We start from the raw sequence: 14,907 nt of genomic DNA, 5'->3' as shown, positions 1-14,907 counted from the left end.
TATGGAATTACCATCATGTCATCTGTCTATACACTATCCTCACATTTATTTGTTTTGCCATGTGCCTTTAAAATGTTAAATATTATCGGCCACCCCAAGGGTCTGGAAAGACATCTGTTTTGTTCATTTGGTGATGTGCCCAGTTTCACAGAAAAGAGAGCCTAATAAATAATGACCGCAACACACTGAAGTTTGAGGTCAGCTCACCGTGGAGCTGTCCCACTCCCCTCTGGCTCTTGCTGATGAGGTGGCCTGGTGGCCTGGGAGGTCCTGGACAGAAGGTTCTTAATGCTGAGTCCCTTTGTCTGTTCTCAACCTCAGCAAGCATCTTCCTGAGCCCTTGGCCGAGGCAGGAATTCCTGGTGAATGGAGCAGAGAGGGAAGCAGATGGCTGATATGAGCCAGGCTTCAGCAGATGGCCCAGCCAGCCAATCGGAAGGCACCACCTGCCGACCCTGCTCAGCTGAGAAAACAGGAAAGCAACTCATCTTCTCTTTTCTTGGCAGCATGTGCTTTGGGGGGCGGAATTCCTGGTTTACTGGGTGGAAACTAATTCTCTGTACCTTTCACAAAATATTACTCATGAAATGGCTAAGGAGGGGATGTAACAGTGATTGTATGTGTGGGTATCTACCCATAATCTGTTCCTTTATTCTATGTGGCACTATTAGGGTTCTAGGTTTTTTAAAGGAATAATTTATACATGATTTTTTTTTCTGGACAACAGTAGGCAGAATGTTTACTTTGTCCCTAGAACTATTTTATTCAAATCCCATATTACGCTCCTTAACCTTCAAGACAGATATATACCAGTGTCCTTGTCAGACAGAGGAAAGAGACGGGATGGCAATAATGATTTCATCTACTGCCATGGAAGGTTCTTCTACACCTAACAAGCCAAGACTTACTCATGACATTAAAATCTTTCACCTATAGGTATCAGATTCACTTCAGGATAGCTACAGATGTGCCCAACACAAAATTATAAATGTAACATTATGAGTTTTTGTGAGTTTTCCCCCTTATAAAGACATTGTATGATTCTTGAACATGAACTATGTTGTTGACAATATATATCACAATGTGAAAAGACTGCACAGGCCAGGATTAGGAGCTGAGCTCAAAGGAAAGTAGTGGAATTGGAGAGAGCTCTGTCAATAAAGTACTTGCCTTGCAAGCATAAGGACCTGAGTATGATTCCCAGAACCCATGTTAAAAAAAACCCAACAGGTTTGTAACTGTGAAGACAGAGACAGGAAGATCCCTGGGAATCAGCCTAGGTTACTTTGTGACCTTCAGGCCAGTAAGAGATCTTGACTCACTAAATAAAGCAGACAGTACCTACATAATGAAAGTTGAAGTTGTCCTTTGGTTTCCACATGCACATGCACACAGATGTACAACATGCACACACACACACACACACACACACACACAGTATGTAAAGGAATGACCAGGGGAAACCCATTCCTTTCTCTATCCACTGGAAATAGCCATTTACAAGAGATAAGATGTGAGGCCCAAAGGAAGTCAAACAGAAAACATAACTATGATTTTGAGGTAGATTCTCTCTATGTAGCCTGGGTTGGACTGCAGCTTAAACTTGAGATCCTTCTGGCTTAGCCTCCTAAATACTGGGATTAAGTGTATGCCACCACATCTGTCTTAAAATTATTTTATTTTTATTTATATGTGTGTGTGTGTGTGTGTGTGTGTGTGTGCGCGCGCATATATGTGAGGCCGAAAGAGGGCATTGTTTCACCTGGAGCTAGACTCACAGTTGGCTATGAATAACATGATGTGGGTGGTGGAAAGCACACCTGGGTCCTCTGTAAGAGCAGCAAGTGCTCTTAACCACTGAACCATCTGTCTAACCCATCACTTAAATTTTCAATCTTTCAAAATAGTTATATTGAAAAGAAACAGGTGAATTAATTTAAATATATATTGTATCAAATGATATATTCCAAAATGCTATAATTTCCACATAGAATCATCAAGATAGAAACCACTAATAAAACATTTCACTTTTAAAATCTGAAGTCTTTCAAAATTGAGTGTCTATTTTACATTCATACCCTAATTGGCACTCTGTCTATATTTGAAGTGCTCACTGGCCACCTGTGGCTGGTGGCTACTATACCACAAAATACAGCTTTAGGCCTTTTCAGAATCTTACACCCCCAGAGCCCTCCAAGATTAGTGGCAGCATGTAATTTTAGCAGTCATCTAGTTATCTTCCTGAATTCTCTTGGGAAGCACTAAGTAGTTCAAGTTTCCTCTACTTCTTAGAACCATGGGGACACTTTGGTCTTCTATTTTAGTAGAAGTGGGCAATTTAAAATGTCCTGCCGGTAGCCGCTGAAGGAATGTGTCAGAGGAGACAAAATGGTTTTCCTCAACTTAGCCTTAGAATGTAGCTTCGCATCACACTGTAGCTTCCTAAGTGGAACAGGGAGCAAGGTTGGTAGCTGGCTGAACTGTGGAGGCGGAAAGGACTCTGGTGTGTAAAGTTTTAATAATCCGAAAAAGCCAGCCAATGAAGTAAAATATCTACACATCTATGGTAGAAAAGAGGCTGTCCCAGGCAAAGGTCTGCTTTCCAGAGTTGGCTTGTCTTCCTGTCAATCAGAATATGGTACAATATTCTAAGCCTGCAGGGATGTACTAATAATGAACCACACCTCTTCTCATTCCATTCTAGTGAAGATCAAGTCTATTTTTAAGATATCCAGGGGTAAAGACCTTCCCTGGGAATGGCTTCTAGTGCTCTGCTAATAAGCTCTCAGCATATGGAAATCCTTGTAAATCCTCCTTAAGCTATTCTCACTACAACAACTAAACACATTTTCGGTGTTTTGTTTTGAGTCAGATCTCACTAAGTAGCCCTGGCTGGCTGCTGTAAACTAGGCTGGCCTCAGACTTGCACTGATGCTCCTGCACCTTCTTCCTGAGTGCTGAGATTACAGGCATGCATCACTATTCCCGGCTCTCTTTCTTTGCTTTCAAAATGTTCCTGCAAGTAGTCATTCCAATCAGAAAACATAAACTAATGCTACAGGAGCAATGATAGGGAGGTAGGAGATTTGAGAAGCCGAGCTGAACACAAATCATGTCCATTGTCCTAGAAGCTTTAGGAGGCTGACTCAGAGACACAGGTGATGGTCTCTTGCTCTAATGAAGGCTTTACATTTATTTATTTATTTATTTATTTATTTATTTATTTATTATTTGTATGAGTGTTCATCTGGATGTATGTAAGGGTACCTGTGTCATACAATGCATGCAGGCCAGAAGAGGGCATTGGATCCCCAGGAACTGGAGTTAAGGATGGTTGTTTGCTGTCATGTGGGTGCTAGAAATCAAACCCCAATACTTCAGTCCCTGGAAAAAGGATTTTTGAGTAAATCTGTCAGTGGTAGAAAGTTTTAGATGTCAGAGCAAGACACTACAGGTTGGAGGTGACCTGGGCAGTACTTGTGCAACCCTCATGGTCTGGGTGAACATTCATGTCACCTCTCCAGCTCTTCTTAGTGGTATTTAAGGACATACAGAGCTACATGGTAAAGACAAAAGTTCAGTTAATTTCCTGTGAATTTAGGATTAATTGTTAGCAGGCGCTCTGTTGACTTTCTGTCCTCCCTTAGGAGAGTAATGTGTCATGTACTGGGAGCAATCAGGTATTTGGAATGGAGATTTCATTCACTAATTTCAAACTGCTTTATAGGTTAAGTACCCAATGTTAAAATTGTGGTCACTTCTTTTTTAAAACATGCTATCGATGTTCAAATTTATACCACTGAATGAAATTATCTACGCAGCTGTCTGGGGTCTCCAACATCCTCCCTAGAAAGCAATCTCTAACTTCTTGAGGTAATTAATGGCCAGAGAGAGAGAGTGAACAGCTGAAGTTGATTCAGCTTACTCATCTATGCTGGACAGCTTTAGTGTCAACTTTTTGACACACCTGGGTTGAGGGAGCCTTAATTAGGGAATTGCCTCCATTGAACTGGCCACATGTCTGTGAGGCGTTTTCTTGATTCTTGTGTGATGTGGGAGGGCCCAGCCCACTGTGGGTGGTACCACCCCTGTACGGGTGGATCTCTGTTGCATAAGAAAGCAGGCTGAGCAGGGGCCCGGGGAGCAAGTCAGTAAGCAGTCATCCTCCACTGTCTGTGCTACAGCTCCTGACTCCAGGTTCCTGCCCTGAGTTCCTACCTTGGGCTCCTTGATGAACTGTGACCCAGGAGATGTAAGATAAATAAACCCTTTCCTCCCCAAGTTGGTAGTGGTCAGAGTGTTTTGTCACAGCAATGAAGAAACAAATTAGGACATCATCTAACATTTCTCCTACAAGTCTCTTTGCATCTGAGGAGCTCCTACCCTAACTGTATGCAGCTTCAGACTAAAGTGGCACTTCTCCACTTCTGATGAATGCTTCTCAGCTGGTCAACTTGTACCAACTTGCTTGTTTTTCTGTGGGAGACAAACACTTCCTCGAAACCTGCTACCTCCTCTTACAGACCTCGTTAAGTAAAGTGAGCTGGAAAATGCCTTTTCCCTTCCCTCCTTAGCTCTGCAACTCCAGGTCAAAAGGTTGTGAAAGGTATTTCTTAGTCCAAGGATTATGACCCATATTCTGATTTTTTTTCTTAACAACAACAATGATGATAACACTTTCAATGTTTAATGTATTCTGATGACTAAACTTATGATTCTGAACATATGCATCAAAAGTAAAGGAATCTAAGACTGCATATCACAGAGATACTTGCACATTCATGCTTAGTGCAGCACTATTCACAATAGCCAAGATGTGGAGGCTACATAGATGCCAATCAATAGATGAATAAAACAGAGCATATATGCATATTCAGTTGTAAAGAAGAATAAAATTATATATATCATTTGGAGAGAACTTGGTGGAATTAGAATAAAATAAGGATTTTTTTGTTAGAAAGACAAATACTACGTTTTCTCTTATATGTAGAATCTATATTTAAATATATATGACAAGAAGGTAAAAGGGAAGTATGGGGCTGGGGGGGAAGTAGTCAAAAGGGAGAAGGGATAGAGGGTAATGGCGGCAGTGAGGAAAGAAAGAATTGCATGTTCTCTTTCATACATAGAATCCAAACTTAACGATATGTGCATGAGCAGGCACACAGAAGGAGGGTAGACTATCTGGTAGGAGGAAGGACAGGGGAGGACAGTCGGAGCCAAGTACATTGATACAGATGTATGAAATTGTTATAACAAAACCAATTATTTTGTAGGCTAGCTAAAAAAAATTAACAACAACATCAACAAAAACCACCGAGGGTTTGGGGTCAAATTTTTTGTGCCATTTAAGACCTAGAGGTGAATCTATACAGCCAGGTAATAGAACTGCCTTAAAAAAGGTTTCCCCTCACAATGCCAACATCAACACTTTGTAGAGAAGAAGAAAAATGCAAATATGAAACTTGACTTTTGTCCAATAGATTTAACCTTGTTTTTTCCCAATGATGCTGAATCCCATTCTGCAATGGGGTTTAGAAACTTTCCATATATAGGTGTATACACACACACACACACACACACACACACACACACACACAAATCTCTGTATGTGTCAAAATACACCTCTGCCGAGCAGTTGGCACTATGGCAAGAAGTCCTTTAAGGAAGCAAAACCAATATGCTTTAGGGTCATAATTTCTTTCATCTAACAATAAGTATTTAGTGACACTGCATGCCAGGCATCAGGCTAGTATTGGGGTACATGGTGGTGATCACACCATAAATGCAAATGAGGTGTGCCATGTGTTGTGTGAGAGAAATTCGTATCAGGGGCAGCTAAGTGTAGGCTCAGGAGGAGTATAGGGAGGGTCAAGGAAAGCCATTCGTGGGTAAGATGGCAATGCCTTCCATGCTGTATCTTTCAATGGAATGAACAGAAATTAGCTAGGTTCGGGGCACTAGATGTCGGAAGAATGGGGCTGCAGGGAGAGGGACTAAGAGGTAAAGTAAATTCTACAAAGGGCAGGAAGAGCATGAGTTCTTCTTGCTTGACCTAGTTTAAAATTTCTTGACTTTGTATGGTTCGAGATAATTATTCCTAAACTGTACAAATCAGTAATTGTACATATTTCCTGGACTCAAGTCCATATCAATTACCCCCATTAACATTTTCCCAAGGCTGGCTAGACAACTGGCAGTAACTGACTGCTATTTGAGATCTCATTTCCTGTTCGAGAAGGTGCCTTCCTTCCCAGCACCAAGCTTTGATTTCAGAGAACATTACAGGACCATTCCTCTGCAAACTCCTCTACTCTTGTTGCCTGAATTATCTAGGTGAACAGACAGTGCCCATCAAGGCCAGAAGGGGGAATCAGATCCCCTGAAAACCCAAGTCACACACAGTTGTGATTGTTAGCAGCCTTGTGGGTGTGGTAGGAACCAAACAGGGATCCTCTGCAAGAGCAGCCAGCGCTCTTAACTGCTGAGCTGTCTATCCAGCCATTCCTCCACTCATTCTTAACAACTTAAAGCATCAGATGCCTGTGAGTGAACGACTTGGCTAATTGAAAATCTCTTGTTCAATTTACAGTTCCCCTTTATTGCCTCATTCACCCAAACGCAAAACACAGGCTGACTTTTATAACCAGACCATAGGCCACGGAATGTAGCCTAATAAGAAGATAATCTGAAATGGGGGAAAGTACACATGAGAATAAGGTAATCACAGCACTTGTTTGTAACAAGATGAGAAAAAGAAAAGAGACAACACCTTAAATGTACCCCAATGGGTGAATGATTAGATAGTAACAGTATATCCGTTTCTGCAATTTATGCAGCTCTTAACAAAGATGACAAGTTACTGTGACTTTAGGAAATGCCAGTGAGAGACATTGTTATACAAAAAAATAAAACACACAGCATTGGACTTATATTATGACTATAACCATGAGACAAGTATAAATGTGAAAAATGCTGGGAAGAAATTCATAAGAATAAGAATAATAATTGCATTTGTGTGATGTCGTTATGGTATCATTTTTTAATTTCTTATGTTGCATTGAAATGAATTGGTTATTGGAATCCTATTGAAAGCATTCACTCTTAAAGTCTGCAACTGGACCATTTTTAAGCCCAGGCAGCAAGTAACAAGGCCACAGACACAAGCCTTCAAATGAATGGTTTACAATGTGCCTTTTGACGTGACAATGAACATATTCCAGAGCTCTGATGAACTGTAGCATTTCATGGCAAAAGGCCATGGAGTTGCTGGGTATGATGGCACATGTCTGTAATCCCAGCACTTGGGGGGTTGAAATAGGAGGATGCCAAGATTTCAAGTCAAGCCTGGGCTACATAGCAAGACTGATTCTCAAAGAATCCCCATGTATATACATATATACATACATGTGGGTTAGGTAGATGGCTCAGTTACCACAGTGCTTGTCACTCAAGCCTGAGAGCCTGAATTGAGAACCCCCAGCAATCAACATAAAAGCCAGGCACAGGGGCACACATCAGTAATGCCAGTGCTGAGGAGGACAGGTCCCTGGAGCTAACTGGCCAGCCAGTTTAGCCAAATCAGAAAGCTCTAGGTTCAATAAGCGATCCTGTCTCAAAACATAAGGTAGAAAGTGACTGAAGGAGACAAAATTAACTTCTGGTCTTTATATGTGCACACACAGAGACACACATACACAGTACTTCCGTGTGTGTGTGTGTGTGTGTGTGTGTGTGTATTTGTGTGATTGAGGAGACCATTCTGAGATTCTGAGAAAGACATTGGAGACTAGCAAGCCAAAAGAGCTATAAAAGTTGGAGTTGAACCACAGATGTTTAAAGGACTTTACGTTCAGTTTGGAAACAACATCATTCTTTAGGATCCGGGTGAAATAATTATCTCTTCCAGAACAAGGTGAACATGAGTAAAGACTGGAATTCTAGTGCCTTCTGTGACTTTTATGATTCATATGCGCTCTTAGACGGGGTGAAACCGAGTTGATTTTCCATCTCGGTTTCTCCAGATGTTTGTCATTGCTGATCACATCAACCCAGGGGATGGAGTGAAAAAGGGCCCCGTTTAGCCCTTAGTGCAGACAGAACATAGAGATCGTTCCTCTTTCTTCATGGATTATGAAAGTTTAATTTGAAAAGAATGAACTATTCTCTGTTCTCTGAGCAAGAGAGATGGCATCAGTTTTTGTTACAGCAGGAGTTATTTGGGTGACACAGCCATTAACTCCTAAACAGAAAGAATGGTTAACAGTTGTGGAATTTCCTTTTCTAGAGATTCTTAACAATAGGGTAGATACACATCTGGCCTTGAATGCCTGAGGCATGATGTACATAGAAACAGAATGAGTAAAAATAGCACACACACACACACACACACACACACACACACACACACACTAAACACCTTGGCTTGTACCAGCCATTGTCCGAAAGATTTTGATAGCGATGTGAAATGGCATTACCCTCAAAGGAAATCCTTTGAAGAGCAATGGCCCTCAGAAGAGTCAGTTGGCTGCAGCTCCTGCCATGAACTGACCTAGTACACATGAATATCTTCAGTATGTCAGTTAATGACCATCCTTAGAATGCTGATACAAGGCCAATGTCAGATTCTTAAACATAACTCTCCATTCACCATTGAAGCCACCAACTGCAGCAAGTACCTTAGTCACAGAAGAAACTAGGGAAGTAGTCCCAGAGGGATTTACCTGTACTAGGAGTTCCAGCTTTCTGTCATCAAGGAGATGTACTTGACATCGGCGGCCCTCCGTCATCTATGGGAGAAGACAGACAATGGTCACTGAGAGTCTAGAAGTCAGACAAAGTCTTTGCACTCCCTGGGTTGAACTCCACCAGGCATCATGCTCTGGGTGAAGCATCCCCTTGGGAGTTAGCCATATAATGCTGAGAAGCAGCTGGATTGCTATTCATTCCCCGAAACATTTATAGAACCCTTTCTGTATACCAGGGGCTGAGTACACAATGTCACACAAGGAAAGACCCCTGTCCTCATGAAGCCTGCAATTCATGAAGGAGATGCAAAATTAATTATCAAATACATCTCTACCACACTACCAGATGGTGGTGTTATCTTTTATTCATTCCTCTATTAACTGTCGCCATGAACCAAAGGCAAAATTAAGCATCCAGTCTCTGCCTCCTCTTCATCATTTCCTTTGCTGCCCTCCAAAACTGAATTGACTGCCAACCAGGAGCTGAATTTGTCTTCCCTCTTAGCTAAGTATCTCTTCTCCTTATATCTGACCCGAGTCCCCTCAGTGTTGGCATCACTGATGCGAGGGCCCTGGAGATAAGTGTCTATAGATAACTGTGATTCCTGTTCTTTGTGCCTTATAGGACTGCTGGTTCTGAGCAGCGAGACAGCAAAGGAGGCAGCAGAGACCAGCACTGAGAGACATAAGTCTAATCTTGACCCTGACAGCTGCTGGCTGCAGAACTGCACATCTCTGCATCTTAGTTGTGATGGCTCATTTCCACTGTTAACTTGAATGGATTGAGTCACCTAGGAGACTAGTGAGGTACACCTCTGTATGGGTCTATGATACCGTTTCTGAAGAGGAGTAACTGACAGGGTAGAGATTCACCCTGAATGTGAGTGGCACCATTTCAAGGGCTGGAGATGGACCAAAAGGGAAAAAGCAGTAAACACTGGCATTGTGTCTGCTTCTTGTCTGCTGAGAAGTAAAGAACAGCTCTCCTCTGCCACATGCTCTCCCTGCCATGTTGTTCTCCCCAATCTCACGGAGCCAAGTGATCATGGGCTGAAACCTCTGAAACTGTGAACCAAAATAAATTCTTCCAGAGCTGGAGAGGTGGTTTAGTAGTTAAGAGCACTGGTTACTCTTGTAGAGGCCCAGGGTTTGGTTCCCAAGCACCCACATGGCAGCTAACGGCCATCCAGTAATTCTAGTTCCAGGGGATTCAACGTCCTCTTCTGATTTCCATGGGCATTGTGTGAACTTACATATATGCAGGCAAAATATGCATGCACATAAAAAAATTAATTAAAAAAACTTTCAGGTTGTTTATGACAGATAATTCTGTCAGTAGTTTCAGGCATATAAAAAAAAAGGTTCGGTAGGATTCTGGTGAATGTTTAATAACTGGCTTTCTTCAAGGAAAATATCCTAAATTTGTACCCTGAAAGGAAATTCTTTAAAAAGAGGAAGGTCCCTCAGAGGTATCAGTTGGCTGCAGCTCCCACCATGAACTGACCTGGTACACACCAAATATCTTCAATATGTCAATGTTAATGACTGCACTCAGAATGCTGATAACAAGGCTAATGTCAGAGTCTTAAACATAAATAACATCAAGAGTGCAGATAACGGGGTTCAGGAGATGGCTCCATCAGTAAATTCTTACATGTGAAGATCTGAGTTTGATCTCCATCAAGAGCTGAAGAACATTGAGTGGGGGCTCAATGGCCAATTGGCCTAACTGGTCAGCCGCCGGCCAGTGAGATACCTTGCTTCAATAAACAAGGTAGACATCAAGGAATCACACCTAAGATTCACCTCAGGTCTCATGTGCATACATGTCCATGCATTAAAACAGACACCCACACCCATGTATATACACAAGTAGAGATAATGGTAGGGGATAATAAGAGTTAAGAAGTACTAGGCTTTGAGCATTATTACCTTTATTTTTAATGTAATGTAACTGTTAGTTTATATGATTTAATTTTGATAATGGCTGGGTTTTATATGTGGCACCCCCAAATCCTAAAACAATGTGGCAATTGACTTCTACTAGCTGGATCCAACAAAACTGTCTGGGTCTAATGACCTATAAGCTCCTTCCAGCCCAGTATCTTATATGATTCTCTAACTTCTACTGAAGACCTGCCTTTCCCCCAATGACCAGCCTCATTAAGCAGATGTCAGGATGCACACAAGCAGATTCTGACCTCAATTCATCAATCCATCAGAGTCCTCACAAGCATCTTTTCCAGGGAAGATAGAAAAAACCTTCTCATTCACTAGGAATTAATGTACCAGAGAGTTCAAAGCTGTCATGGACTCCTATGAGAAAATTCCCTCACTCTTTCCCCAAAGATGATTCCCACCATATTCACATCAAATCCGATCTCCTTAGCTTCAGGATCTGATTCAGACAACATAACATGTTGGTTGGAAAATCTCAAATTGCTCTTTGATTCTAAGTTATGACAATGATTCAGCAGTAAAGTTTTACATACTCAGAAGCTAACAAAGGGATCAAAACAGATTAAAGATGGGGGAAAACTTCAGCTTCCAGGCTTGCTATTTGTACACACAAGCCCAGTCTGGTGGCTCCAGGCATGAGGTGGCTCTTTGGGAAATCCTCATTCTTTGAACCCTACTGACCGTGCTAAGCCCTTTAGTCGGGAAAAAGGCCGACTCTTAGGTGACTCCATTAGCCTTGTACATTGGAGGCATTCTAACAGGCTGACTTAATTTTTTTAAAAAAAACCCCATCTTTATCATTTCAGTCACTCCCCTAGCAAGTTCAATGAAAGTCATTACAATTTTAAATTAGATTGAAATCTATGCTACTATTTTAACATGTAGAAATGATTCCTTTATCCAAAAAAGTCACACCAGAAATGTTAATTTCCAATTGTAATATGGTACTTAATAGCAATCATATAGGCACTTTGGATATGACTGTCGAACCACAGCTATTCAGCTCTCGTTAGAAATGGTAACAGATTGCTAATTCTAGGAAGGAAGGTAATATAGCCATCTTGCATGCTATTTTGAAGTTCTTTAAAATAAAAATCACAGGTTGGAGGAAATTCCCTGAAGAATGAAGATATGGCAGGCATAGGTACTCGTGCCTATAATTCCAGAAGTTGGGATAGCACGGGGAGGAGAATCAGGAATGTCAGACGGACATCTGGAGCATTTGAGGCCAGCCTGGGCTACACGATCCCCTGTCTCAAAAGAGTAAAAGTAAGAAAGATTTTTACAAAAGAAATGCTGTTTGTCCTTTATACCACTCAAACACCATTTTGAACTTCATTCCATTGTAAAAGTTTAAAGGTATACATAATATTTTGGGTGATTTGTTCACATTTAATAAATTTTATGAGAACAAATTGGTATCTGAAAGACATTATCATATGAAATCAAGTTTTAATTGTAGTCATACAAAGAAGGCATGGCATCACATTATCAAAATAGTTCAATGCCATGAAATTCAGAGTGAGAAGTTTACCCTGTGGGCTTTACTTTCATCTGGAAAGTACAATTCTCATCAAAATTAAATGATGCTTTTGCTGGATAGTTTCAGCTGTCAACTTGACACACCCGAGAAGAGGGAACTTCAATTGGACAATTTCCTCTATCAGACTGTGAGGCATTTTCTTGATTGTTGAGTGATGTGGGAGGACCCATCCCACTGTGGGTGATGCCATCTCCTGGGCATGTTGTTCTGGGTTGTATAAGAAAGCAGGCTGAGCACAGACCAGGAGAGCAAGGCAGTAAACAGAGTTCCTATGGTTTCTGCTTCAGCTCCTGCCTACAGGTTCCTCCCTGACTTCCCTCAGTGATGGGCTGTCACCTGGAAGAGGAAATAAACATTTTCCTCCCCAAGCTGGTTTTGGTCAGTGTTTTATTACAGCAATAGAAAGTAACTAGGACAACGTCACTTTATCTGCTAAGCATACTGTATGTTGAGATGTTCTAGTTGTGTTTATTGTGATCAGGCACCATGCCTCCTTTCCAGAAAGCAAAATGTCCCCAACTAGAGTCAGCACAGAGAAGAAACTGGTTTTTATCATGTGTTTTGAAGGTAGTGCTCTCCTTCAACAGCTCTGCTGTGCTTTGTGTCTCCAAAGGGCACCTGTTTGTTGTTTGCATCTCAAGTAAGGTTGGAGTACAGGGTTTTCATTCATTATCAGGTCAACACAGAGAAAGAGAAGACCTCTATCTACAGCCTTGTTTGGCTTGCCAGACATGCTGAAATTTTTTCTGACTCTTCACAGGTGAAAAATAATGCTTCTTTTCTTTTTTATTGCCATTTTTAGCTGTACAGGCACAACTGCAGCCCCGGCAATCATCCTCAAGGGAAATCCTTTGGAAAACAAGGCTGAACATAGATGTTAGGGGACTGCGATTCCAACTATATATTGCTTTGCTGCAGTACCATTCTCTAGCAAAGGTAGGTTGCCAGGTGCTCTGCCATTCTAAGAGATATTCAGAGAAGTTTTATTTTGAAGTCGAGGTGTCCAACTTTGCACTTTGAGTCATGTAGACTAGGCATAAACAAGGGAAGGGAGTACAGTAAGATATGGAATGATCTCTCTTCTATAAAGCTGTCAATAAAACTGTTCAGCCAACAGATAGTGACCAGGAGGAGAGAATAGTAATACTTGATGGACTGACATAGGAGGTAGAAAGTTTATGGTTTGTGGGTGATTCCTTTCCGCCCATCCCACCCAAGCATTATTTAACAACTTGTTCCTAAAAAAATATTATATAAGGTCTGGAGAGATGACTCAACGATTAACAGCACTGGCTGCTCTTGTAGAGGACCCAGATTGGGTTTCCAGCACCCACATGATGACTGACAACCATCTGTAACTTCAATTCCAGGAGATCTGCCACCCTCTTCTGGCCTCTGTGGGCATTGCATGCAAGTGGTACACTTAACCTATAGGCAGGTAAAATACTCATACCCATAAAATAAAAATAAATAAAACAATTTTTAATGACACAATGAAACACATTACTTTGTATATTAACCTTAAAATACCATTAGAATCAGTTAAAAGGGGTCTCAAAGGGAAATTTTCCAAAAAGATGGTGGAGCTGTTCAAGGTCAGAAGTAGAAAATGGGTTGGCAAGACTCTTATCTAGGAAATTCAGTTTGATAGCTTCTGTTTTTGACATGAAGAAAATCAAGAAATTAGAGAGCTGGAAAGATGGCTCAGTCTCTAAAGTGCTTGCTTTGCAAGTACAAGAGCGTGAGTTTGCTACTCAGAACCCATGGAAAAGAAGACATTTAAAAAAGCCAACTGAGGACCCCACCAGGCTCCAATGGATAGTTTCATACAGATGTCCCTGATTAAACTAATTGGATCACAAAACAAAACATAAAGTCATAAATCTGGGAAAGGGACTGTAAGGACTGGGGGCATTGGTAGGGATGGGAAGGAAACAGGAGGGCAGGATTCAGAATATGTATGAAATTGCCAAATAACAAAATTAGCCATTTTTTTAAAAAAGCTGGGTATTGTGTGGTGGCATGAGTTTATAATCCCAGTGCTGGGGAGGTGGAGACAGGAGTATCCCTAGGGCTTGTGCCTAGCTTACTTGGAATGTTCCAGGCCAGTGAGAGACCTTGACTTGAAAAAAAGGCAGATGGTAACTGAGGAATGACACCTGAGGTTTTCCTCTGGCCTCTACATGCATGCACGTACACTCCCCATCTAAACACATGTGTGCATGTACATTCATACACACAAATAATTTACAGATGAGAAATAGAGGTAGAGGTGTCCTATTGACTATAGTATGTACGCAAGACTGGATGCTGAAAACCTTTTTCCCTGTAGACAGAATGCATGGGTGGCTGTGACCAGGAATGTCTCATGGAAGTTACAGTACTGAAGGTGTTGGGGACCACAAGTACCCATGTTTGAGGGCATATGTCTGCAACAGACTGACATGATCATGAAGGCAGGTGGAACTGTTGTTCAAATGTGGCAGTGGACTCTTCTCTTTGGGATATGACTAAAAACAAGCAAAGAAAATAACTTGGATTCCTCATTAATAGCCATCCCCTGAGTGGTGATTTCAGTGTGCTTATAATTTAGATTGCTTCTTCTGGTTGAGGTTCAGTTTTGAAATGGTCACAGATGGCACCTATGAAAACATTTTT

At 41.4% G+C, this 14,907-nt stretch overlaps 1 long non-coding RNA gene across 1 annotated transcript in view; it reads right to left on the bottom strand.

Annotated features, from left to right (window-relative positions):
• Positions 1–238: 238 nt before the first annotated feature.
• LOC115071941 overlaps positions 239–14,907 on the bottom strand; it is a 40,451-nt gene continuing 25,782 nt past the window's right edge. The window contains exons 2-3 of the long non-coding RNA XR_003850996.1: positions 8,724–8,789; positions 239–359 (exon numbers count right to left, since the gene is read on the bottom strand). This is a non-coding gene — a long non-coding RNA (uncharacterized LOC115071941). The remainder of the gene's footprint in view (positions 360–8,723; positions 8,790–14,907) is intronic.

The sequence above is a fragment of the Nannospalax galili genome, unplaced genomic scaffold, assembly GCF_000622305.1.
Source record: "Nannospalax galili isolate Female #2095 unplaced genomic scaffold, S.galili_v1.0 scaffold1540, whole genome shotgun sequence".
NCBI classification, from domain to species: Eukaryota; Metazoa; Chordata; class Mammalia; order Rodentia; family Spalacidae; genus Nannospalax; species Nannospalax galili.
This window is presented reverse-complemented; position numbering and strand designations above follow the sequence as displayed.